The sequence below is a fragment of the Ambystoma mexicanum genome (genome assembly GCF_040938575.1).
Source record: "Ambystoma mexicanum isolate Mex_15411 chromosome 12 unlocalized genomic scaffold, UKY_AmexF1_1 Mex_chr12_unloc.2, whole genome shotgun sequence".
Classification (NCBI taxonomy): Eukaryota; Metazoa; Chordata; class Amphibia; order Caudata; family Ambystomatidae; genus Ambystoma; species Ambystoma mexicanum.
Window position 1 is genome coordinate 9,746,279 of NW_027182323.1, and position 25,022 is coordinate 9,771,300.

At 45.6% G+C, this 25,022-nt stretch overlaps 3 non-coding genes across 3 annotated transcripts; all 3 read right to left on the reverse strand.

Moving 5' to 3' along the window:
- Positions 1–6,593: 6,593 nt before the first annotated feature.
- TRNAY-GUA (transfer RNA tyrosine (anticodon GUA)) lies at positions 6,594–6,679 on the reverse strand. The gene is given in 2 exon segments: positions 6,594–6,629; positions 6,643–6,679. It is a non-coding gene; the product is annotated as a tRNA-Tyr (tRNA).
- A 15,805-nt stretch (positions 6,680–22,484) lies between these two features.
- Positions 22,485–22,556, reverse strand: TRNAA-UGC (transfer RNA alanine (anticodon UGC)). Its single transcript has one exon. It is a non-coding gene; the product is annotated as a tRNA-Ala (tRNA).
- Positions 22,557–23,204: 648 nt separating this feature from the next.
- Positions 23,205–23,290, reverse strand: TRNAY-GUA (transfer RNA tyrosine (anticodon GUA)). The gene is given in 2 exon segments: positions 23,205–23,240; positions 23,254–23,290. It is a non-coding gene; the product is annotated as a tRNA-Tyr (tRNA).
- Positions 23,291–25,022: the final 1,732 nt, after the last annotated feature.

Below are 25,022 nucleotides of genomic sequence, written 5' to 3' on the forward strand. Positions count from 1 at the left end.
TTCTGCACAATTAATATTGTTTTTCCACTGTGTGCCTGGTTTAATTTGCAGGTGTGACTTTAACGTTGGTGTGCGGCGTGCGAGGTTGCAACATCGTGCCCTTGATGGTCTGCTCTCGGAATGTGGGTTTGCAACATTGCGACCTTGGCTGTTTGCTTTCGCCGGGCTCATTCTGCAGGATCAGCAACCTGACTCTTGTTCTTTTAACGTCCATGGAAGCTCTTGCGTGCGGCCTACTTAGGCCTGGTGTATAGGTGGAACCGTTTGGTGCACAGGCGCTTTAGGTTATAGTATTATATTGTCTTATGACCAGTATCGTGTCTTCGTTATATTTCTCATTATGGCACCTGGTTTTAGGAGAAGCGTAAGCAAGCTTTTTAGATGAGTTCATGATGCGTCTTGCGTTTCTGCATTTTGAGAGCCTATGTGGAAAATAATAAAGATGCACGTCCGTGAGTATGTCTGTCGCCTAGGTCATAGCACTGAGTATATTCTTCATGTAGATTGGTGCGGGAGTGTCCCGTGTGTATATTTGCACAGGTGTGCTGACCGTTGGCTAGGTCGTCATGGCATCTCTAACGACGTGTAGGTTTTAGTCTAGTTGATCCGTGCCGCAGGTGTCGGCATGGACAGGGCGGGCTGCTGGGCAGGCAGATGGACACATCCGTATGTTCCTGTACCAGGGTATTTGGTCGTCTGGTAGATGGGCAAACTCTTCTCGTGGCGGGTGCCTGGGCCGTGACCCTTTAGGCCAGGCGCGAGAGGGGAAGGACGGGAGCCTGGTCTTCCATTCTCCCACTTCAGGACACTCGATGTGACACCCATAAGTCGGCTGCAATGGCCAGCTTCTTAGGATCTATCTCCTTCGAATCGGCCAAATGCTGCTTAAGCTCCGGGGAAGAAGATGCAAAAATGTGTTCCAGCATGACAAGATTTATCATGCCTTCGAAGGTAGAAACCTTATAACCTTCGACCCAGCCAGTTAAGTTTTTCAAGGACTCAGTGACATAAGATACCCAAGTACCACCTTCCTTTTTCTTATACTCTCTGAAACGTTTCAAATATTGGGCCGGAGTCTTCCCAAACTTTAAAATGAGAGTTTGCTTTAACATTGCGAAATCAGCTCGCTCAGCCTTCGACATTTCCATAATGGCACTACAGCCAGAATGGGGCAGTCTGCTGAGTAACCAGGCAATCTTATCAGCATTGTCAACTTGTTGAACTTCGCATGCATACTCAAACGCATTCAGCCAGTCCATAATGTCATTCCTTTCCTCATACACACTGAGCAGATCTTTCGGAAACCGTGGATGAGAGGAGGCCCCAGACCCATGTACAGGACCCTTGGACCCATTTGCAACCTGAAGCTTGGCCAGTTCCAACTGGTGATCCCTGTCTTTTTGTTTTTCTGCCTGTTCGATTTTTAGTTTGGCTATGCTGAATTCAAGCTCCTGCTGCCTAAACCGCAGCTCTTGCTTCTTGAATTCAAGCATAGCCTCCCCATCAGCACTGGCAGAGGAAACATTAGACATCTCGTCCTCCCTGTCCTCGTGGTCGCGATGGATCAGTGCAGCGGCAGAATCGTCGGTTCTACCAGTGAGAGCAGCCCCACCACCTTCCGCACTGTCCTCAGAAGTTATAGTGTCAAGCTGCGCTTCTTGCCACACCATGATTCTTTGGATCATTTACAATTTCGTGCCTTGAGAGGAAACACCTCTCTCCGCACACATCTTTTTCAATGTTTCTGATTTGGAAGCATTTAAAGTTAACAAGGTATTTGTTTCCATACTGTTAGATAGGACTATGGCCTTTTTAAAGTTATACTACAACAATTCACTACGTGTCCTGGTTGGAATAACCTGAAATGCCTTAGTTCGTGCGCAACACTGGATACCTTCAGTCGTATCCCACCGCTGTACACCAATTTGTTAAGACGGATTTCTGAATTCTGTCCTGGTGGCGCAGAAGTTCAGAAGGCCAACCTAATTACTTGGAACAGGGTAACCTCTGGACGAGCCAGACCAATCAAGGTAGCGATCGCGGCGGTCAAGACTAGGTCTCAAGAGGGGTGAGGGTGACTGAAAGCCCGCAATGAGCACACAAAGCAAGATCACTTACAAACTACTCCAAACAGTTGTTATATTAAAAATATATACACATTTATTTCAAGGCCTTTAAAACAATGACAGTAGCGAGAAAATCACAATATAACGATAGTAAACCAACACATACCATATCAACACAATATATATACAAATACAACAAGTCTCAAGCGTTATATGCACGAAATGTGTAGTCCACCTAAAAGGGAGGGAAAACAGGCAGTGCGCAATAATGCTTAGACCCAGTTCGCCTTCAGAGGCACCTAACTAGATGGAAGTCCGAGCCCTGCGAAGAGTGGAGCCTTGTGCTCAAAAGTACCTGCACGCGCTGGTGCCAACGGGCAAAAGGAGAAGCTCTTTGAGGGAAATCAGGCAGTTCAGTTTAGTGCACAAAAGAAGAAGAACAAGTTCCGCGACTCAAGCGCAGCCTCCACAGTGGGCAGAAGCAGAGCGCGAGTACGGAAAAGGGTGCTGTTTGACACAGCGGGGAAAAGCAATGGGCTCCTGCAGGAGGGCGACCAGATCCTAGCTATGCTACTCACCGTTCCCCGATGCAAGCAGACCCAGGCTTCTCCGAGTCAGTTTCAGCAGCTGGCAGGTTCAGAAGAGCAGGGAACGCCTCGTCGTCGTGTTGAGTAAAAAGACGTCCCAATCGAAGAAACCGGCACAGTTTGTTACCACAGCAGGGCAACGGAGCGGCCGTGTGTATCTGAGCCAAATGTACACTACTCACTTCAGACCTGGGAACGCCAAGTGTACGAAGCGTGTGAGAGTGACAAGGACTCGAAATACTACACAACCTGGCGGCGGTTACAGAGCAAGACTCCCGTGTAAGCTGGTCAGTCAGCTGGATGGCCCAGAGACGCTTCCGAAGGCTTACTGGCAGGAGATGGTGAAGATGCCGAGAATAGCTGTTCCCGCTATTCCAAGGGTCGAAGTACCAGTACAGGCCTTCTGGTTCGATCAAAGGTGAAAAGGCTAGAGACCCAAGAGAGCTGTAACTTAGCTTACAGTGCCCTCTTGTGTCATGTTGCACGAAAGCCGCAACATGATAAAAGAAACTACGGGAAACATCGTTCCCCGGTACTGACAGTCTTAAGGGCATGTCAGTTTCCCCGTAAGAAAGGAGCGAAAGCCCAGAGGAGTGCGGCAGAAGGCTGCACTTCTCTGGCAAAGTCAAGAACAAGGTGAAAAACAACAGCAAATGTTTAGGGGTTGCCACATGGAAGGAAAATTACCTACAATTACGAAATCTTTCCTAACACCTGTCACTAGCAAAATCATGACAAGATGCAAAGCTAAGGGTGTATGGTGTCTCAATGTATAGCTCTGAGATCTGCAAATATCTGATTAGCCAATTAAATGGAAAAGGCAGGAAATAAGATTGTGCAGGTATCCACTACTAAAGATATGGTCGGCAAATCTGAGCTACTACAAGTAGTCAGAGAAAAAAGGTCCTTTATATTTGTCTCCAGAGAGCTGTGTACAGGTGCCATCACCTCTTTAACAATGCATTCAAAAACCATTTTAATGCAGCTTCACAGATGCCGATATAAATAAGATCAACACATATCTCAAGGAAGCAACGAAATACTTGGTTGTGAAATACTTACATGGCAACTGAAATTAATACTTTTTTGTTGACCTCAGAAGAATTAAAGTTTGAGTAAACCTGGCCAGGATTCAAACCTGTGCAGATCATACATAGATTCCAGCAGTGAACACTAAACCCTCTGAGCTATTTTACCAGCAAATTATCCTTCAATGTGACATGATATGATAGTTTATTTATATAGCGCCTATAGACAATGTGTTTCAAAGCGCTTCAAGGAAAGGGAGGGAACAAAGGAAAATCCAATGACTTTCTTACAGGCCATGAACAGTAAGGATGTGAAATTAACTATCGTACTCGGCCTGACGGCATTTCAGATAGTGCAAGAGCTAAGACATATATAAGGAAGGAAGGGGGGAGTGGTAAGGAAACGGAAACAGACAGGCGACTGCAATACTAGGCCTGACGACATTCCTGGTAGAGCTGGAGAAAACAAAAGGTGAGGGAGAGGGGTGCAGAAAGGTAGGGGAAGAACAAAACAAGCGACTATCGTACTAGGCCTGAAAATATGCTTTGCAAAGTAGAACATGCGGTAATGCATTGGATCTGGGTCCATTTCTTATTCATATAACACTTAATACAGTGCTTAGAAGCAGGAGGAATATGTCATGGGCCACTACTAGACATGACAATAGTATGGTTATATTATTTTTAATAAAAGCACTTGAAGGACAGCAGATGCTAGTGGGCAAGTATCCTAATATATGTTTCTTTTTAACTGCACAGTTGATTTAAACAGTATACTTGTCACAGCTCAGCAAGGTAAAAACCCAACTCAGACATGTGCCAACCTGGAATTTCAAAGTTCACATTTCAGCAGGGCTATATCAGCCCTTCATCCTTCTGAGGTTAATAAATTAAGTACTATTACATTTTGTGGTAACACCAACTATGTTTAGAGCAGCAGGGTCCCACATAAAGCACTATACATAAAAATGTTAAAATAAATATTATACCTGGATACAGGAACATTTAGGCCACAGGGATATCAAAATGTGAAGTATGTTTGCACAAAATGAGTAATGTAAGGCTTTACATAAGTAGTAAAGGTAGAGCTCCAAAACTTTTGCTCTCCCAACCCTTTCATTTGTGTTGTACAAACTAATTCCCCCCTGGGTAGAATGGGATTGATCCTCCAGGAGCCCTCTTCTTAAACTCTGTTTGCACTAAATGACAGGCATCAGAAACATAAACCAATCAATTTGACTCTCAATAAGGTCTGGATCTTGGAATCCAGTCTGACTGGCATTCAGAGAAAAACGCTGCACTCCAGTTGTACCTTTGTGAATATAGCAAATAAGCCAAGGCCAAAAACACATATGAAATTTGGAATGCTTCTTGCAGGGATGGTGGAAATGCCATACTGAAGCTCACATTAGCAGTGATGTGCACAGAGTTCATGTGACTAGATGGTACATGTAGACTCATGGTTCATGACCCTCCATACTGGTGGAAGGTGACATATGTTGGGCGACTGTGACATGATCTTTGCAAGATTTTCAGTGTGTTTATTCTCGAGATTTACCTTAGAAATCGCTTTGATTGTAAGTGCAATTGATCAACAGAAAGATTTTAGTTTAGCCCAGCAGCATCCAGAAGCTCATCATCATAGCTATGCCCTCCACACAAACTCAATGGGATAGTATTCAAGTTTCCTATTGGTGGTGCCGCTGCTGACAGTGCAAAAAAATTGCAAGAGGGCCTCACAAAAACCTGTGACAGCCCTGTTCAGCAGAACGTTTGGTATAATGAAACCTTATGTGGGAGCACGAGTCTTACATGTGCAAAGAATACAGCATAGAAATGCAGAATTGTGAAGTGTGCAATAGGTGTACATTTTGAGACCAGAAAGCATAAATAAAAATTTCCCCTGGAGATTGAACCCGGGGCCTCATACATGCGCTCTACCACTGAGCTACATCCCCTAGATACATAACAATCAATGACTATAGAACTGATATACGGTTCCAAGGTATTGTACATCAGTGTGATTGGTGTATACTTTTGTGATTAGGTCATGGAGCACTCTGTATAATCCATTTAGGATATAAAAAAAATTGCTTAGAGGCTGGGACTTCTCACAGTACAATACATCAATCTCCTACAACGAACGTTCTTATTATTGTACCAGTTAGGATCGCCTGTCTGAATCTCACTTCAGTCAGTCCAGTCCTTAAATGCACAGGGCTGCGTGATGATGGTGGACCAGGTAGCCACGCCGTACCGTGTTTTATTCCAGGAGAAGGTGCGTGAATGCGGACTAATAATGAAAGTTCTTCACCTCAGAGCTGTGTCTTCAGCATTTCAAAGCCCAGAGTCAGCGCAGAAAACAGTTTTTTTCTGTGTACGAATAAATCAGGCTCGGCAGTAAGACACATTTTGACAGGGTTAATAATTATCTCAAAAATGAAAATTGACATTAGCTTTCAAAGAATACGAATACAAAATAACGTGTGTGATTTGTATTTCCAGGATCAAGCCTGGGTTATCGATAGCGCCAGCTGTTTTGTACACCTGCGTTTGTTACGGACAGAGTTCCATTGAGTAGAAATAATACACCCCATTCTAAGATGGCGGCCAGGTTCGAATGCGGATACTTATCCCTCTTCGGGTTCTCTCACTACCCGACCATCACTTCCCCTAGTCACAATTCACGGCAATTTATTTACATCCGTGTCTATCTCTACAAGCTTTTGACGATGCTTCGATCTCTTATGGCCCATAAAAGATCTCGTATGGCTCACCCTGCCACCCGCAGTAGCTCAAGCTCATGCCACAATACTGCGCAGACCGGGCAGGGGTTGGAAGTACAATTACTCCCATGAGTTTGAATATCATCCATGTTTAAAATGTAGTAAAAAAGAAAAAAGTACAAAATGTCCTTCGAGCCGGATTTGAACCAGCGACCTAAGGATATCTGGATTCCCACTACAGTCCTCCGCTCTACCAACTGAGCTATCGAAGGCCCTAGGGCTCAAGATATCCTCACAGAATGCTCTCAGTCAGCGATCATTATTTATTCTGTAGCAAATGTTGTATATCATGAACCCATTCAGCACTAAGCAAGGTAGTGAAATGGACCTTGCTATTATGGATGCGTGAATACAAATGCATTTTTATGCTACAGTGAAATGTGGTTTAAAACAAGTAAGAGTGCAGTTTCTGCTTGCTGTTAAATGCATTTGGCAGCATGGATTCTTTAAACTTCCTAAATCATGCATTGTGAACAAAATAGAAGAAATATTTATGCATGCATATTTTCCTTTACGATTTACTTGTGCAAACTGATAACTGACAAGGCAGCCTTATTCACTACGTTCCGATTGTTCCCTATTAACACTCGCAATTAAGGGCTAGACAGGGGAGGCTCGTCCATAATGGGCGATGGGGCGCTGACCTGCCCATACTGTCAGCCATCATGAAGGAGCCGAGCCAGTCAGTGAAAAAACAGAGCGCTCCCTCAGATGCTTGTTGCAGCTCAGGGAGCGCTCCTGGGTCGGCTTGAACTGTCAAAGCGAAATGTGTTTTACCGTTGATATTTCATACCACAGTGCACAAGTTCAATGGGCCATGCAAGACTGCAGCATTTTGCTTCCCCAGCCTTTAATGGCCCGTTGGGGATGCAGTCACTGGTACCGCATGTTTGAAATTGCGAGGGGCCGGACCTGCGTCTCTCTGCACATCCAAACGGACCAGAGCGCTCTCAATGGAGGTCTTCAGCTCCTGCGTGCATGTGCAGGAATTAGGAAGTGCTCTTTGCTTCCTGGTTCATGTTTGTGCTGCACAGAAGCCAGAGGGCTTTCTGGAGGCAGCAGCAGAGCGGAGCCCAGACCAGGGCTTTGAGCGGGTAAGATTTACATTCATTATGAATTATAAAATGAGTGTGTGAATGAGTGAGTTTACTATGATGTATGGGTGCACTTGTGAATGAGTAAGTGAATGCTGTGTGTGAAAGTTAGTGAATGCAGGGTACGGCAATAACAGCATTTCTTTCATGGCACCTATCATAGACACCCAGTAAAGAATCTGGTTGTCAAAATAAAGGATGATCTGTTATTACGTGGCTAGACTGCCATTTCTTGGCAGCAGGTCTATCCATTTCTTACTGTGGCATGTCATTTTATTCTGGGAATCAGGGGTAAATCAAACATAAGTGTTATTAAGTGTCTAGACTGGCTTACATTGTACAGCCTGTTTGGATTGATGTTCGCATTGCGGCATGGCATTTTTAAAGGCAAAGTCAACAGGAGTATGTCCTGGCAGAAGGATACTAAGCTTGAAGATTTTGACTGGGTTAGAATTGCACAGTCTTCTGGAAGGACCTTTTGAGAATGTCTGATATATAGAGATAGTAATTTGTTATACCTTTGAAGCTTTTACAATATTTTCATTAAAAGTACAAAATAAAGATATTAATTCTTCATTGAAAAAATGAAGCATTTATTGTTAAGACATAGCCATTCCTTCAGGGACCAATTTTCTGCAAAAGATAACCAAGTATAATGGTAATTGCTTAGGAATGTAAATATAGTATCACATTGAGGTATTTCTTACATTGTTTGTATTTACCTGCCTGTGTTTCTAATGCTCCCGTGAATGCTTCATATATGATGAATTTCTAGCACTGATGCGCTGTCCTATGATCTGTTGTCTAGATCTCTTCAGTTCCAGTGGAATCCTCGAATCTGAAAATACAGGTATTGCTGTCTGGTTCTGGATTCTTTTACAGACTTTTCTGAGTTTCTAGTGATGTTTAAGGTATCATTAATATCACATATCTTATGGTAGCAGGGTCTAGACCCACATCTCCTGTGTTTTCCTGTTGTCTGATTTGTCTACTGGGATGAAAAAAGCTAATCAGTATCCTTACTGCTAAGAGATTCACCATCTGACTATCATTAAAAGATAAATGTTGGCAGGTCTAATCTTGGTACTTACCTTACTTTTATTTTCGGAGTACCGCTGCCTATGGTCAACAGGATCCGCTGTGGGTGGACCTCTGTGACCAGAGGACAGCGTTTAATGGGGAAAATGGCACCAGCATTAGCATGCACGATAATGTCATCGTATTAATGATGCCATCACGCGCCGGCCACCATTTTGTTTGTTTTGGTGCTTCGGGATGCATGTAGAAAATTAGATGTGCATATGGGGTAAACAAAAGATAAAAAGCCTATAATAGTTGTACCTTTTTTGGGGTGTACCTGAAGGTAGTTATGTGCTATGCACAAGCACATCTATATTATCAGGATATGATTGGAACATGGTTGCAAAGAATTAAGTTGCGTTTACCTCATTACAATTTTTGCTATTATGTTTTATACAGTCCAAGAGATTGATCAATGGTGGACCTGTCCATATTGTTGGAACATGGATGAGACATAGTTGTAAACATAAGGATGAGAATGCATCATTACAATACTTGAAATCATGATTACAGAAGGATACTGCCATATATTGGCAGAGCCAGCGTGAACATGTTTTCCTATAATATCATGATACATGAATGTGCCTCCCCATTCAATGGAAATGTTCAGCTTACTATCATCCACAAACCAATGGGCCTGTGGAGAGGTGTAATAGAGTTGTTGTTGAAACTGTGGAACAGGCCATCAGAAACAACATGTCAGTAGAAAAGGCAATACAGGAAAAATGATTGACCGTTAGGACATCTGTTCGGGCTGACTCTGGAAAGTCTAAATTTTTGTTGATGAGAGGCAGAGAACCCAACTCAACCTTGAATCCTGTATGGGTGAATGTGAGGAAGATGAGGAGAGAGCAGAGTGCCAGGAGAAACCTAAGTGCCAATTTCTGTGAGGAAATGAGTGGCTGTTTTGGACAGGCTCGAGTAGTGCCTGTTGATTTAGTGAGGATAACGAAGGGAAGTTTGGTGAGAAAGGGAGAATCTAAGTATTCCAGGCCTTTGAGAGTAAAGGAAGTGTTTCACAATGCTGTCAGGATGCAGGATGGTTCCATTTGGAACATTAATCGGGTAAGTAAATGAAGATGGGAAGGCATGTGAGGGTTGTGAAGAATTTGACAGTGAAGTGAATGATAGAAATGGGTTGTGTGATGTGGATGTTGCAAAGGAGGCTAACAGGATTGCAGACGAGAGAGTTACCAATTCGAGAGATGAGCAAGAGATTTTTTACGACCAGCCAAGGCATTGAGTCGAGAGGAAGAATGAGGAAACCTCCGGTGTGGTCCGAAAACTACGTGATGAACTGAGGAGCTAGGAACTTTTCCATGAGATTTCGCAGAAACACTGTCGTTTCTTTTTAGTTTACAACAATGTAAATTGTGTTCATGTTTTGTGTGTTCTGATCATATTGTTCTAAGCTTGTTTTTTGTTGGGGAAAGGGTTGTGTGTAGTGCTCTCATCTGTGCTCCCTCCCGCGTGAGTGGTGGTTGGAATGGTGAGTGCGTAGTGTTGTGGAATGTATGATGCCTGGTGTAAAATGGGTGTGAGTAGTGAGAGACGGTTGAGAGTGTACGTCAGATGTCGAAGGGAGCACAGGGTCATTGTTTAAGTAGAATAAAGTACTGTACTGCTTACCAAGAAGTTCCAGCTTCTTTATTCTGATACACCACCAAGATTAGCTGGGGCAGAGCCGTGGCTGTCTCCAAAAAGTACTCCCGAGCCAGTGCCTTGCTGGGTACCCCCACTGCCAAGCAATTTTGCCTCCCCGCCACTTAGGCCACGCAACCTTAACTGAGCCCCCCTCAAATCATCCTCCCACTGAAAGCACTGGTTAATGCTGAATTAGAGGAGTTGCTTCCTTTCACAAAAGAACAAGAGCTGCCCTTTCAATGTGCAGAGACATTTTAAGTGATTTGCTGGTCTACGTCTAAAACCGTAGACATAAGACTGACTTTGCAGAAGGCAGCCGTGAAGGCCTACCCCAGCAGGGTCAGTCTTATGCACTCTCCCTTCCACCTGTCTATTTTGGGGCTGGTGTCCCCTTCCACGCAACCCGTCTCCCATTGCGCACCTTGCCTCCACACTCCCCACACCCTCTCCACCTAACCTGTCTCACAGGGTTTCATGGACATGGTCTGGAGAATGTAAACAGGATTTGCATGGCTGCGATACAAGCTTTGGGGGAAGTGGCTTTACGGAAAATCAACATTCCCCTATTCACGGTTTTAGAAGTCAGTAGGTACTGCAAGGCCTCTAGGAGAGCGAGGCCCAAGGCAGCCGCCTACCACTAGACCTGCTCTCCTCGTTTCTTTCTCTCCAGGGGATCCAGAGCCTGTGATATCTATGGCCTTGGAAATCCAGGCAGAACGTTACAATATTGTGTGTTTTCCAGCAGCAGGGTCGTCATGAGGCAGGCGCAGGGGGAGCAAACTACTTTTTTCTATTCTCGGGAACGTGCACAAAACGAATCAAGGGGAAGTCAGCAGAAAGAGGAAAACTACTGATTAAGAAAATCATGAATAGATGTTTGTGTCCCTCACCACACCCACTAACCTGTGGCCCTGATACAGCTTGCACAGTGGTAGCCATAAAATAAACCCACAATTTACACTTTCTTTTTAAATATACTTGTGCCTGTTGTTAAGACGGATTTCTGAACTCTGTCCTGGTGGCGCAGAAGTTCAGAAGGCCAACCTAATTACTTGGAACAGGGTAACCTCTGGACGAGCCAGACCAATCAAGGTAGCGATCGCGGCGGTCAAGACTAGGTCTCAAGAGGGGTGAGGGTGACTGAAAGCCCGCAATGAGCACACAAAGCAAGATCACTTACAAACTACTCCAAACAGTTGTTATATTAAAAATATATACACATTTATTTCAAGGCCTTTAAAACAATGACCGTAGCGGGAAAATCACAATATAACGATAGTAAACCAACACATACCATATCAACACAATATATATACAAATACAACAAGTCTCAAGCGTTATATGCACGAAATGTGTAGTCCACCTAAAAGGGAGGGAAAACAGGCAGTGCGCAATAATGCTTAGACCCAGTTCGCCTTCAGAGGCACCTAACTAGATGGAAGTCCGAGCCCTGCGAAGAGTGGAGCCTTGTGCTCAAAAGTACCTGCACGCGCTGGTGCCAACGGGCAAAAGGAGAAGCTCTTTGGGGGAAATCAGGCAGTTCAGTTTAGTGCACAAAAGAAGAAGAACAAGTTCCGCGACTCAAGCGCAGCCTCCACAGTGGGCAGAAGCAGAGCGCGAGTACGGAAAAGGGTGCTGTTTGACACAGCGGGGAAAAGCAATGGGCTCCTGCAGGAGGGCGACCAGATCCTAGCTATGCTACTCACCGGTCCCCGATGCAAGCAGACCCAGGCTTCTCCGAGTCAGTTTCAGCAGCTGGCAGGTTCAGAAGAGCAGGGAACGCCTCGTCGTCGTGTTGAGTAAAAAGACGTCCCAATCGAAGAAACCCGCACAGTTTGTTACCACAGCAGGGCAACGGAGCGGCCGTGTGTATCTGAGCCAAATGTACACTACTCACTTCAGACCTGGGAACGCCAAGTGTACGAAGCGTGTGAGAGTGACAAGGACTCGAAATACTACACAACCTGGCGGCGGTTACAGAGCAAGACTCCCGTGTAAGCTGGTCAGTCAGCTGGATGGCCCAGAGACGCTTCCGAAGGCTTACTGGCAGGAGATGGTGAAGATGCTGAGAATAGCTGTTCCCGCTATTCCAAGGGTCGAAGTACCAGTACAGGCCTTCTGGTTCGATCAAAGGTGAAAAGGGTTTCACAAGGCGACAGCAGTGCAGAGGAGAAGTCCTTCAGCCGGTCACCAGCGATTCCTCGGTCCAGCCTCTTGGTTGCAGGATACTTGGCTCCTGTATTCCTTCGTTCGTGAGAACTCAGGAGATCGACATGGTAGTGGTGTTTCCAGCCCCCTCTCATCCACGGTTCGCTTCGCGCCAAAACGGAGGGGACCCAATGGGAGATCCGCTCATCAACACTCACACCATTCGTGGACCAATCACGGACCACGGTGGTCCCAGGCATTCACACCACCCTAGACTCTCTGGCACCCAGGATGTGTATTGGGACCAGACATCCCAGCCCACATCCTGGAGGCACACACAAGACATGTAGAAGCTCGCGAAAGCATCCGTGTTTCGCGGGAAAGTACATGCCCAAATAAGGAAGGCCCCGGGTCGGCTCGACCTGGGGAAGGTGAAGGGAGCAAGACGGTCAGCGGACAGGACAAAGGAGCCTCGTGTTCTGGCCATTTTGGGAGCCAGGCCACCATTTTGGGTTAAGCGCGAAAAACGCGCTTAGAACGCCAAAAGGAGCTCAAAACACAAGAAAGGATCGCTGCCACCATTCCCGTACCTGAATCACTTGCACCGATCAGATACAATCCTAAACGAGTATCTAGGGCCTGTAGAAGGCTAGAGACCCAAGAGAGCTGTAACTTAGCTTACAGTGCCCTCTTGTGTCATGTTGCACGAAAGCCGCAACATGATAAAAGAAACTACGGGAAACATCGTTCCCCGGTACTGACAGTCTTAAGGGCCTGTCAGTTTCCCCGTAAGAAAGGAGCGAAAGCCCAGAGGAGTGCGGCAGAAGGCTGCACTTCTCTGGCAAAGTCAAGAACAAGGTGAAAAACAACAGCAAAAAGTTTAGGGGTTGCCACATGGAAGGAAAATTACCTACAATTACGAAATCTTTCCTAACACTCGCCCCTCCCAGACTATGGACAGGGGTACTAATCCACCCCTGGATGAGTCTCTTGTTCAGGTCGGCTAAACATTCTGGACAACCCATCAGCATTGCTATGTTGGACACCTGGCCTATGCTCAATAGTGAAGTCGAAGCCTTGTAGACTAATGGACCACCTAAGCAACTTTGGATTCTCCCCCTTCATGTTCATTAGCCACTTTAAGGGCTTATGGTCAGTTTGCACAGTGAAGGGGGTCCCATAGAGGTAGGGCCTCAGCTTCCTTAGGGCCCACACAACAGAGAAACATTCTTTTTCTACCGTGGACCATCTGAGCTCTCTGTCCTTAAGCTGGCGGCTAATAAAACCAATAGGGTGTTCCTTACCCTTCTCATCTACTTGTGATAGTACAGCTCCTATCCCAGTGTCAGAGGCGTCCGTCTGCACGATAAAAGGTCTTTGATAATCAGGGGCCCTGAGGACAGGGGCCTGGCACAAGGAGTCTTTTAAGCCATTGAAGGCCTTCTCACACTCATCGGTCCAAGTTACCTTCTTGGGTTTCTTCGGAGTTGTGAGGGCAGTCAGAGGGGCAGCTATGGTGCCATAGTCTGCCTCGATCTTAATATAAGACCGTACTTTGTCTGACATCCTGTATCCCCTACTTTTGGTAGGTACACTGTCTCCTGTGTCTATGTTATGTTTGCACCAAGGTGTCAAACCAGGCGACTGTGAAAACAGGGGGGAAAACTGCCTAAGCAAACTTTTCACCTCAGCCTGCTGATCAGAAGTCAGGTGAGGGGCCACTCGGACACCCTCAAAGGAGCTATCTGAAGGACCGCTTTGGAACAGGTCGGGGAGAGGTTCAGACTCCTCTTCCTCAACATCTGAAGCCAGTAGCAGTGCTGCGATTTTGACTCTTGGGACGGAAGCCTTCAGCCTATTCACGTGAAACACTTTTGGAGCCTGTCCAGGCCTTCCAAGGTCCACTAAATAGTTAACCTCACCCAGGGGCTCCACCACTGTGTAAGGGCCTGACCATTTGTCCTGTAAAGCTCGAGGCCTTATGGGATTCATGATCAGGACTTGCTGACCAGGTGTAAAGTTGATGAGGGAAGCTTTCTGGTCGTACCAATGTTTCACCAGCGCTTGTCCTGCCTTCAATTTATCACTAGCCAAGCCCATCAGAAGTACCATCCGTTTTCTGAGCCCTAGCACATAATCAACTACGTTGGTAGTAACAGGGGGAGTGGGCATCTCCCATCCCTCTTTGACGATGGCTAAGGGTCCCCGTAAGGGATGACCGAACAGAAGTTCGAAGGGGCTGAAGCCAACACCCTCCTGTGGTACCTCTCGGTAGGTAAACAGTAAGCATGGTAAAAGAAGATCCCATTTTCTTCTCTGAGGTTCCTCCAGAGCCCCAATCATGCTCTTTAACGTTCTGTTGAAACGTTCCACCAGACCATTGGTCTGGGGGTGGTATGCAGAAGAGAACTTGTAGGTGACCCCACATTCTTTCCACATAGCCTGCATATACTTCGACATAAAGTTGCTGCCACGATCCGACACAACTTCTTTAGGGAAGCCAACCCTAGTAAATATGCCAAGTAAAGCTTTTGCAACTGACTTGGCAGTTACAGTTTTCAATGGGATGGCCTCAGGATATCTGGTTGCATGGTCGACCAGCACCAGGATAAACCTATTGCCCGAGGATGTTTGCGGGTCAAGGGGACCAACGATGTCGATCCCTACCCTTTCAAATGGTACCCCCACAACTGGGAGCGGTACCAACGGAGCTTGGATTGTCGCGCCAACCTTACCAGACAACTGGCAGGAGGCACAACTCCTGCAGTGACTTTCTACTTGCACCCCATCTTGGGCCAGTAGAAGTGCATGGATAACCTTTGCTTGGTCCTCTTCATACCAAGGTGACCAGCAAGGGGAACTTCATGCGCCAACTGCAGGAGGAAGGGCCTAACAGCAAGGGGAACCACCAACCTCCTATGGTCTCCTTCTGTAGACTCTGTGGGCTCACTATACAGGAGTCCACCTTCCCAATAAATCCTGTGCGTCCCAGGAGGTTCACCCTCAAGCTGGGAGCAGGCCTGTCTCCTTAGGCCTTCCAGAGATGGGCACTCACTTTGGCCTTTACTGAATTCGTCCCTATCAGGACCTCCTTCAACTAACAAGTCTTTTAGTTCAGGATGATCGTTGGGGTCAAATACTTCAGGCATCGCCACCTCCTCGTCAGGCCCGGGCGATTGACCAACTTCCTCCACCGCAGTGGTAGGCGAGCTCGGGGGAATATTCTCTTTCCCTCGTCTTGACTTGTCGACTCCTTTCGCCTTGGGTTTCCCCTTCGGCTGGGGCAGCGTATTGGTCTTGGCCAATGCTGCCCGTGCTTGAGACTGTGTGTAGGGTCTTTCGGCAGTGTCTCCTACGAGCCCTAAAGCTCTGAGATCATTACCTAACAAGACCTTTCCCGGTACGTTTCTCTGAATGCTCACTGGAATCCTGACTGCTGTACCATTTAAAGTAAGATTTACAGGTATTACTGGGAACATACGGAGTGGGCCGTCAGCCAACTTAGTGGGCATCAGAGTAGCTCTGGCAACTTCCTCTGAGTCTACCAAGGTAGAATCCACTACAGTGCGACTGCACCCACTATCCCTAAGAGCTGGAGTATCTACTCCATTGATCAGCACACTGTCTTTAAAGTAGTGCTTGGTATTATCCGGAATCCTAGCATAAGCCTCTGCGACTTTAGGCTCCCAGGAACCCAGGGACACTAAAACTACCTCAGCCTCTATCCCGCTGGGAAATGAGTCTGAGCAGAAGGATGCTCCTGTGATCTCTTCTTCCTCGTAGGAGGAGAAGGCCAGATTAGCGGAGTGGACCCCCAAAGGTCTAACCTTACACCAGGGATCCCCCTTCATGTGGTCAGTTGCTCCACAAGCAAAACAAGATCCATTCGGTCTGTTTACATAGGGAGGCTTATTGTAACCAGAGTTCTGTTTCGGAGGCTAACCTCCACTACCCTGTGAGTTCTCTTGTGTCTTACCCTTATTTTTCTTTTTGTGGCCCTTATGAGAAGAAGATTTATCAGATTCTCCACCCTCCTTATCTTTGGACTTTTTCCCTTCCTCCTGCTTACCAGGATGAGTTTTGTCCTTATGGGACACTCGATGTGACACCATAAGTCGGCTGCAATGGCCAGCTTCTTAGGATCTATCTCCTTCGAATCGGCCAAATGCTGCTTAAGCTCCGGGGAAGAAGATGCAAAAATGTGTTCCAGCATGACAAGATTTATCATGCCTTCGAAGGTAGAAACCTTATAACCTTCGACCCAGCCAGTTAAGTTTTTCAAGGACTCAGTGACATAAGATACCCAAGTACCACCTTCCTTTTTCTTATACTCTCTGAAACGTTTCAAATATTGGGCCGGAGTCTTCCCAAACTTTAAAATGAGAGTTTGCTTTAACATTGCGAAATCAGCTCGCTCAGCCTTCGACATTTCCATAATGGCACTACAGCCAGAATGGGGCAGTCTGCTGAGTAACCAGGCAATCTTATCAGCATTGTCAACTTGTTGAACTTCGCATGCATACTCAAACGCATTCAGCCAGTCCATAATGTCATTCCTTTCCTCATACACACTGAGCAGATCTTTCGGAAACCGTGGATGAGAGGAGGCCCCAGACCCATGTACAGGACCCTTGGACCCATTTGCAACCTGAAGCTTGGCCAGTTCCAACTGGTGATCCCTGTCTTTTTGTTTTTCTGCCTGTTCGATTTTTAGTTTGGCTATGCTGAATTCAAGCTCCTGCTGCCTAAACCGTTGCTCTTGCTTCTTGAATTCAAGCATAGCCTCCCCATCAGCACTGGCAGAGGAAACATTAGACATCTCGTCCTCCCTGTCCTCGTGGTCGCGATGGATCAGTGCAGCGGCAGAACCGTCGGTTCTACCAGTGAGAGCAGCCCCACCACCTTCCGCACTGTCCTCAGAAGTTATAGCGTCAAGCTGCGCTTCTTGCCACACCATGATTCTTTGGATCATTTCCAATTTCGTGCTTTGAGAGGAAACACCTCTCTCTGCACACATCTTTTTCAATGTTTCTGATTTGGAAGCATTTAAAGTTAACAAGGTATTTGTTTCCATACTGTTAGATAGGACTATGGCCTTTTTAAAGTTATACTACAACCATTCACTACGTGTCCTGGTTGGAATAACCTGAAATGCCTTAGTTCGTGCGCAACACTGGATACCTTCAGTCGTATCCCACCGCTGTACACCAATTTGTTAAGACGGATTTCTGAACTCTGTCCTGGTGGCGCAGAAGTTCAGAAGGCCAACCTAATTACTTGGAACAGCGTAACCTCTGGACGAGCCAGACCAATCAAGGTAGCGATCGCGGCGGTCAAGACTAGGTCTCAAGAGGGGTGAGGGTGACTGAAAGCCCGCAATGAGCACACAAAGCAAGATCACTTACAAACTACTCCAAACAGTTGTTATATTAAAAATATATACACATTTATTTCAAGGCCTTTAAAACAATGACCGTAGCGAGAAAATCACAATATAACGATAGTAAACCAACACATACCGTATCAACACAATATATATACAAATACAACAAGTCTCAAGCGTTATATGCACGAAATGTGTAGTCCACCTAAAAGGGAGGAAAAACAGGCAGTGCGCAATAATGCTTAGACCCACTTCGCCTTCAGAGGCACCTAACTAGATGGAAGTCCGATCCCTGCGAAGAGTGGAGCCTTGTGCTCAAAAGTACCTGCACGCGCTGGTGCCAACGGGAAAAAGGAGAAGCTCTTTGAGGGAAATCAGGCAGTTCAGTTTAGTGCACAAAAGAAGAAGAACAAGTTCCGCGACTCAAGCGCAGCCTCCACAGTGGGCAGAAGCAGAGCGCGAGTACGGAAAAGGGTGCTGTTTGACACAGCGGGGAAAAGCAATGGGCTCCTGCAGGAGGGCGACCAGATCCTAGCTATGCTACTCACCGGTCCCCGATGCAAGCAGACCCAGGCTTCTCCGCGTCAGTTTCAGCAGCTGGTAGGTTCAGAAGAGCAGGGGACGCCTCGTCGTCGTGTTGAGTAAAAAGACGTCCCAATCGAAGAAACCCGCACAGTTTGTTACCACAGCAGGGCAACGGAGCGGCCGTGTGTATCTGAGCCAAATGTACACTACTCACTTCAGACCTGGGAACGCCAAGTGTACGAAGCGTGTGAGAGTGACAAGGACTCGAAATACTACACAACCTGGCGGCGGTTACAGAGCAAGACTCCCGTGTAAGCTGGTCAGTCAGCTGGATGGCCCAGAGACGCTTCCGAAGGCTTACTGGCAGGAGATGGTGAAGATGCTGAGAATAGCTGTTCCCTCTATTCCAAGGGTCGAAGTACCAGTACAGGCCTTCTGGTTCGATCAAAGGTGAAAAGGGTTTCACAAGGCGACAGCAGTGCAGAGGAGAAGTCCTTCAGCGGGTCACCAGCGATTCCTCGGTCCAGCCTCTTGGTTGCAGGATACTTGGCTCCTGTATTCCTTCGTTCGTGAGAACTCAGGAGATCGACATGGTAGTGGTGTTTCCAGCCCCCTCTTATCCACGGTTCCCTTCGCGCCAAAACGGAGGGGACCCAATGGGAGATCCGCTCATCAACACTCACACCATTCGTGGACCAATCACGGACCACGGTGGTCCCAGGCATTCACACCACCCTCGACTCTCTGGCACCCAGGATGTGTATTGGGACCAGACATCCCAGCCCACATCCTGGAGGCACACACAAGACATGTAGAAGCCCGCAAAAGCATCCGTGTTTCGCGGGAAAGTACATGCCCAAATAAGGAAGGCCCCGGGTCGGCTCGACCTGGGGAAGGTGAAGGGAGCAAGACGGTCAGCGGACAGGACAAAGGAGCCTCGTGGTCTGGCCATTTTGGGAGCCAGGCCACCATTTTGGGTTAAGCGCGAAAAACGCGCTTAGAACGCCAAAAGGAGCTCAAAACACAAGAAAGGATTGCTGCCACCATTCCCGTACCTGAATCACTTGCACCGATCAGATACAATCCTAAACGAGTATCTAGGGCCTGTAGAAGGCTAGAGACCCAAGAGAGCTGTAACTTAGCTTACAGTGCCCTCTTGTGTCATGTTGCACGAAACCCCCAACATGATAAAAGAAACTACGGGAAACATCGTTCCCCGGTACTGACAGTCTTAAGGGCATGTCAGTTTCTCCGTAAGAAAGGAGCGAAAGCCCAGAGGAGTGCGGCAGAAGGCTGCACTTCTCTGGCAAAGTCAAGAACAAGGTGAAAAACAACAGCAAAAAGTTTAGGGGTTGCCACATGGAAGGAAAATTACCTACAATTACGAAATCTTTCCTAACACCTCTCACTAGCAAAATCATGACAAGATGCAAAGCTAAGGGTGTATGGTGTCTCAATGTATAGCTCTGAGATCTGCAAATATCTGATTGGCCAATTAAATGGAAAAGGCAGGAAATTAGATTGTGCAGGTATCCACTACTAAAGATATGGTCGGCAAATCTGAGCTACTGCAAGTAGTCAGAGAAGAAAGGTCCTTTATATTTGTCTCCAGCGAGCTGTGTGCAGGTGCCATCACCTCTTTAACAATGCATTCAAAACCCATTTTAATGCAGCTTCACATATGCCGATATAAATAAGATCAACACATATCTCAAGGAAGCAACGAAACACTTGGTTGTGAAATACTTACATGGCAACTGAAATTAATACTTTTTTGTTGACCTCAGAAGAATTAAAGTTTGAGTAATCCTGGCCAGGATTCAAACCTGTGCAGATCATACATAGATTCCAGCAGTGAGCACTAAACCCTCTGAGCTATTTTACCAGAAAATGATCCTTCAATGTGACATGATATGATAGTTTATTTATACAGCGCCTACAGACAATGTGTTTCAAAGCGCTTCAAGGAAAGGGAGGGAACAAGGGAAAATCCAATGACTTTCTTACAGGCCATGAACAGTAAGGATGTGAAATTAACTATCGTACTCGGCCTGACGGCATTTCAGATAGTGCAAGAGCTGAAACATAGATAAGGAAGGAAGTGGGGAGTGGTAAGGAAACGGAAACAGACAGGCGACTGCAATACTAGGCCTGACGACATTCCTGGTAGAGCTGGAGAAAACAAAAGGTGACGGAGAGGGGTGCAGAAAGGTAGGGGAGGAACAAAACAAGCGACTATCGTACTAGGCCTGACAATATGCTTTGCAAAGTAGAGCATGCGGTAATGCATTGGATCTGGGTCCATTTCTTATTCATATAACACTTAATACAGTGCTTAGAAGCAGGTGGAATATGTCATGGGCCACTACTAGACATGACAATAGTATGGTTATATTATTTTTAATAAAAGCACTTGAAGGACAGCAGATGCTAGTGGGCAAGTATCCTAATATATGTTTCTTTTTAACTGCACAGTTGATTTAAACAGTATACTTGTCACAGCTCAGCAAGGTAAAAACCCAATTCAGACATGTGCCAACCTGGAATTTCAAAGTTCACATTTCAGCAGGGCTATATCAGCCCTTCATCCTTCTGAGGTTAATAAATTAAGTACTATTACATTTTGTGGTAACACCAACTATGTTTAGAGCAGCGTGGTCCCACATAAAGCACTATACATAAAAATGTTAAAATAAATATTATACCTGGATACAGGAACATTTAGGCCACAGGGATATCAAAATGTGAAGTATGTTTGCACAAAATTAGTTTGTACAACACAAATGAAAGGTATGGGAGAGCACAAGTTTTGGAGCTCCACCTTTACTACTTATTTAAAGCCTTTGCACATGGAATGTACAGATAGACACAGCAAGGCCCCAACATCAATAGGCTCATCAGAGCCCCCTTTCGCGGCCGAAACACCAGGTGTAGACACCCTCTCCCTCAAAGCACAGTGTTATCAACTTTGACTGTTGAATGCAAACGCATGTACTAAAGACTTGCTTTCTTACCTGTCCACCTAATTTTGACCCCTGTCGCACCCCTTCTGGGAGCGCGACAGTAGCTTGTGTATTATTGTCTACTGTTTTCGAATGTTTGAACAAGAATACTAACTTGTTCGTTGTCTGTTTGCCTCATGACACAAACTGTTGTTGTTTATGTTCCTTGTAAACGAATGATGTTCAGCATTATGTCAAAACTATAGAAAGACATCAAAAACTATTTATAAAATGCTCTTTGTTTTTGAAACCGAGGTGTCTGTTTTTCTGTGTCTATCTGTACATTCCATGTGCGAAGGCTTTAAATAAGTAGTAAAGGTGGAGCTCCAAAACATTTGCTCTCCCAACCCTTTCATTTGTGTTGTACAAACTAAATCCCCCCTGGGTAGAATGGGATTGATCCTCCAGGAGCCCTCTTCTTAAACTCTGTTTGCACTAAATGACAGGCATCAGAAACATAAACCAATCAATTTGACTCTCAATAAGGTCTGGATCTTGGAATCCAGTCTGACTGGCATTCAGAGAAAAACGCTGCACTCCAGTTGTACCTTTGTGAATATAGCAAATAAGCCAAGGCCAAAAACACATATGAAATTTGGAATGCTTCTTGCAGGGATGGTGGAAATGCCATACTGCAGCTCACATTAGCAGTGATGTGCACAGAGTTCATGTGACTAGATGGTACATGTAGACTCATGGTTCATGACCCTCCATACTGGTGGAAGGTGACATATGTTGGGCGACTGTGACATGATCTTTGCAAGATTTTCAGTGTGTTTATTCTCGAGATTTACCTTAGAAATCGCTTTGATTGTAAGTGCAATTGATCAACAGAAAGATTTTAGTTTAGCCCAGCAGCATCCAGAAGCCTCATCATCATAGCTATGCCCTCCACACAAACTCAATGGGATAGTATTCACGTTTCCTATTGGTGGTGCCGCTGCTGACAGTGCAAAAAAATTGCAAGAGGGCCTCACAAAAACCTGTGACAGCCCTGTTCAGCAGAACGTTTGGTATAATGAAACCTTATGTGGGAGCACGAGTCTTACATGTGCAAAGAATACAGCGTAGAAATGCCGAATTGTGAAGTGTCCAATAGGTGTACATTTTGAGACCAGAAAGCATAAATAAAAATTTCCCCTGGAGATGCCCGGGATTGAACCCGGGGCCTCATACATGCAAAGCATGCGCTCTACCACTGAGCTACATCCCCTGGATACATAACAATGCATGACTATAGAACTGATATACGGTTCCAAGGTACTCTACATCAGTGTGATTGGTGTATACTTTTGTGATTAGGTCATGGAGCACTCTGTGTATAATCCATTTAGGATATAAAAAAAATTGCTTAGAGGCTGGGACTTCTCACAGTACAATACATCAATCTCCTACAACGAACGTTCTTATTATTGTACCAGTTACGATCGCCTGTCTGAATCTGACTTCAGTCAGTCCAGTCCTTAAATGCACAGGGCTGCGTGATGATGGTGGACCAGGTAGCCACGCCGTACCGTGTTTTATTCCAGGAGAAGGTGCGTGAATGCGGACTAATAATGAAAGTTCTTCACCTCAGAGCTGTGTCTTCAGCATTTCAAAGCCCAGAGTCAGCGCACTTCCCCTAGTCACAATTCACGGCAATTTATTTACATCCCTGTCTATCTCTACAAGTTTTTGACGATGCTTCGATCTCTTATGGCCCATAAAAGATCTCGTATGGCTCACCCTGCCACCCGCAGTAGCTCAAGCTCATGCCACAATACTGCGCAGACCGGGCAGGGGTTGGAAGTACAATTGCTCCCATGAGTTTGAATATCATCCATGTTTAAAATGTAGTAAAAAAGAAAAAAGTACAAAAGAGTCCTTCGAGCCGGATTTGAACCAGCGACCTAAGGATAACTGAATTTCCACTACAGTCCTCCGCTCTACCAACTGAGCTATCGAAGGCCCTATGGTTGAGGTGATTCTAAATCCTCACAGAATGCCTTAGTCAGCGATCATCATGTATTCTGTAGCAAATGTTGTATATCATAAACCCATTCAGCACTAAGCAAGGTAGTGAAATGGACCTTGCTATTATGGATGTGTGAACACAAATGCATTTTTATGCTACAGTGAAATGTGGTTTAAAACAAGTAAGAGTGCAGTTTCTGCTTGCTGTCAAATGCATTTGGCAGCATGGATTCTTTAAACTTCCTAAATCATGCATTGTGAACAAAATAGAAGAAATATTTATGCATGCATATTTTCCTTTACGATTTACTTGTGCAAAGTGATAACTGACAAGGCAGCCTTATTCACTACATTCCGAATGTTCCCTATTAACACTCGCAATTAAGGGCTAGACAGGGGAGGCTCGTCCATAATGGGCGATGGGGCGCTGACCTGCCAATACTGTCAGCCATCATGAAGGAGCCGAGCCAGTCAGTGAAAAAACAGAGCGCTCCCTCAGATGCTTGTTGCAGCTCAGGGAGCGCTCCTGGGTCGGCTTGAACTGTCAAAGCGAAATGTGTTTTACCGTTGATATTTCATACCACAGTGCACAAGTTCAATGGGCCATGCAAGACTGCAGCATTTTGCTTCCCCAGCCTTTAATGGCCCATTGGGGATGCAGTCACTGGTACCGCATGTTTGAAATTGCGAGGGGCCGGACCTGCGTCTCTCTGCACATCCAAACGGACCAGAGCGCTCTCAATGGAGGTCTTCAGCTCCTGCGTGCATGTGCAGGAATTAGGAAGTGCTCTTTGCTTCCTGGTTCATGTTTGTGCTGCACAGAAGCCAGAGGACTTTCTGGAGGCAGCAGCAGAGCGGAGCCCAGACCGGGGCTTTGAGCGGGTAAGATTTACATTCATTATGAATTATAAAATGAGTGTGTGAATGAGTGAGTTTACTATGATGTATGGGTGCACTTGTGAATGAGTAAGTGAATGCTGTGTGTGAAAGTTAGTGAATCCAGGGTACGGCAATAACAGCATTTCTTTCATGGCACCTATCATAGACACCCAGTAAAGAATCTGGTTGTCAAAATAAAGGATGATCTGTTATTACGTGGCTAGACTGCCATTTCTTGGCAGCAGGTCTATCCATTTCTTACTGTGGCATGTCATTTTATTCTGGGATTCAGGGGTAAATCAAACATAAGTGTTATTAAGTGTCTAGACTGGCTTACATTGTACAGCCTGTTTGGATTGATGTTCGCATTGCGGCATGGCATTTTTAAAGGCAAAGTCAACAGGAGTATGTCCTGGCAGAAGGATACTAAGCTTGAAGATTTTGACTGGGTTAGAATTGCACAGTCTTCTGGAAGGACCTTTTGAGAATGTCTGATATATAGAGATAGTAATTTGTTATACCTTTGAGGCTTTTACAATATTTTCATTAAAAGTACAAAATAAAGATATTAATTCTTCATTGAAAAAATGAAGCATTTATTGTTAAGACATAGCCATTCCTTCAGGGACCAATTTTCTGCAAAAGATAACCAAGTATAATGGTAATTGCTTAGGAATGTAAATATAGTATCACATTGAGGTATTTCTTACATTGTTTGTATTTACCTGCCTGTGTTTCTAATGCTCCCGTGAATGCTTCATATATGATGAATTTCTAGCACTGATGCGCTGTCCTATGATCTGTTGTCTAGATCTCTTCAGTTCCAGTGGAATCCTCGAATCTGAAA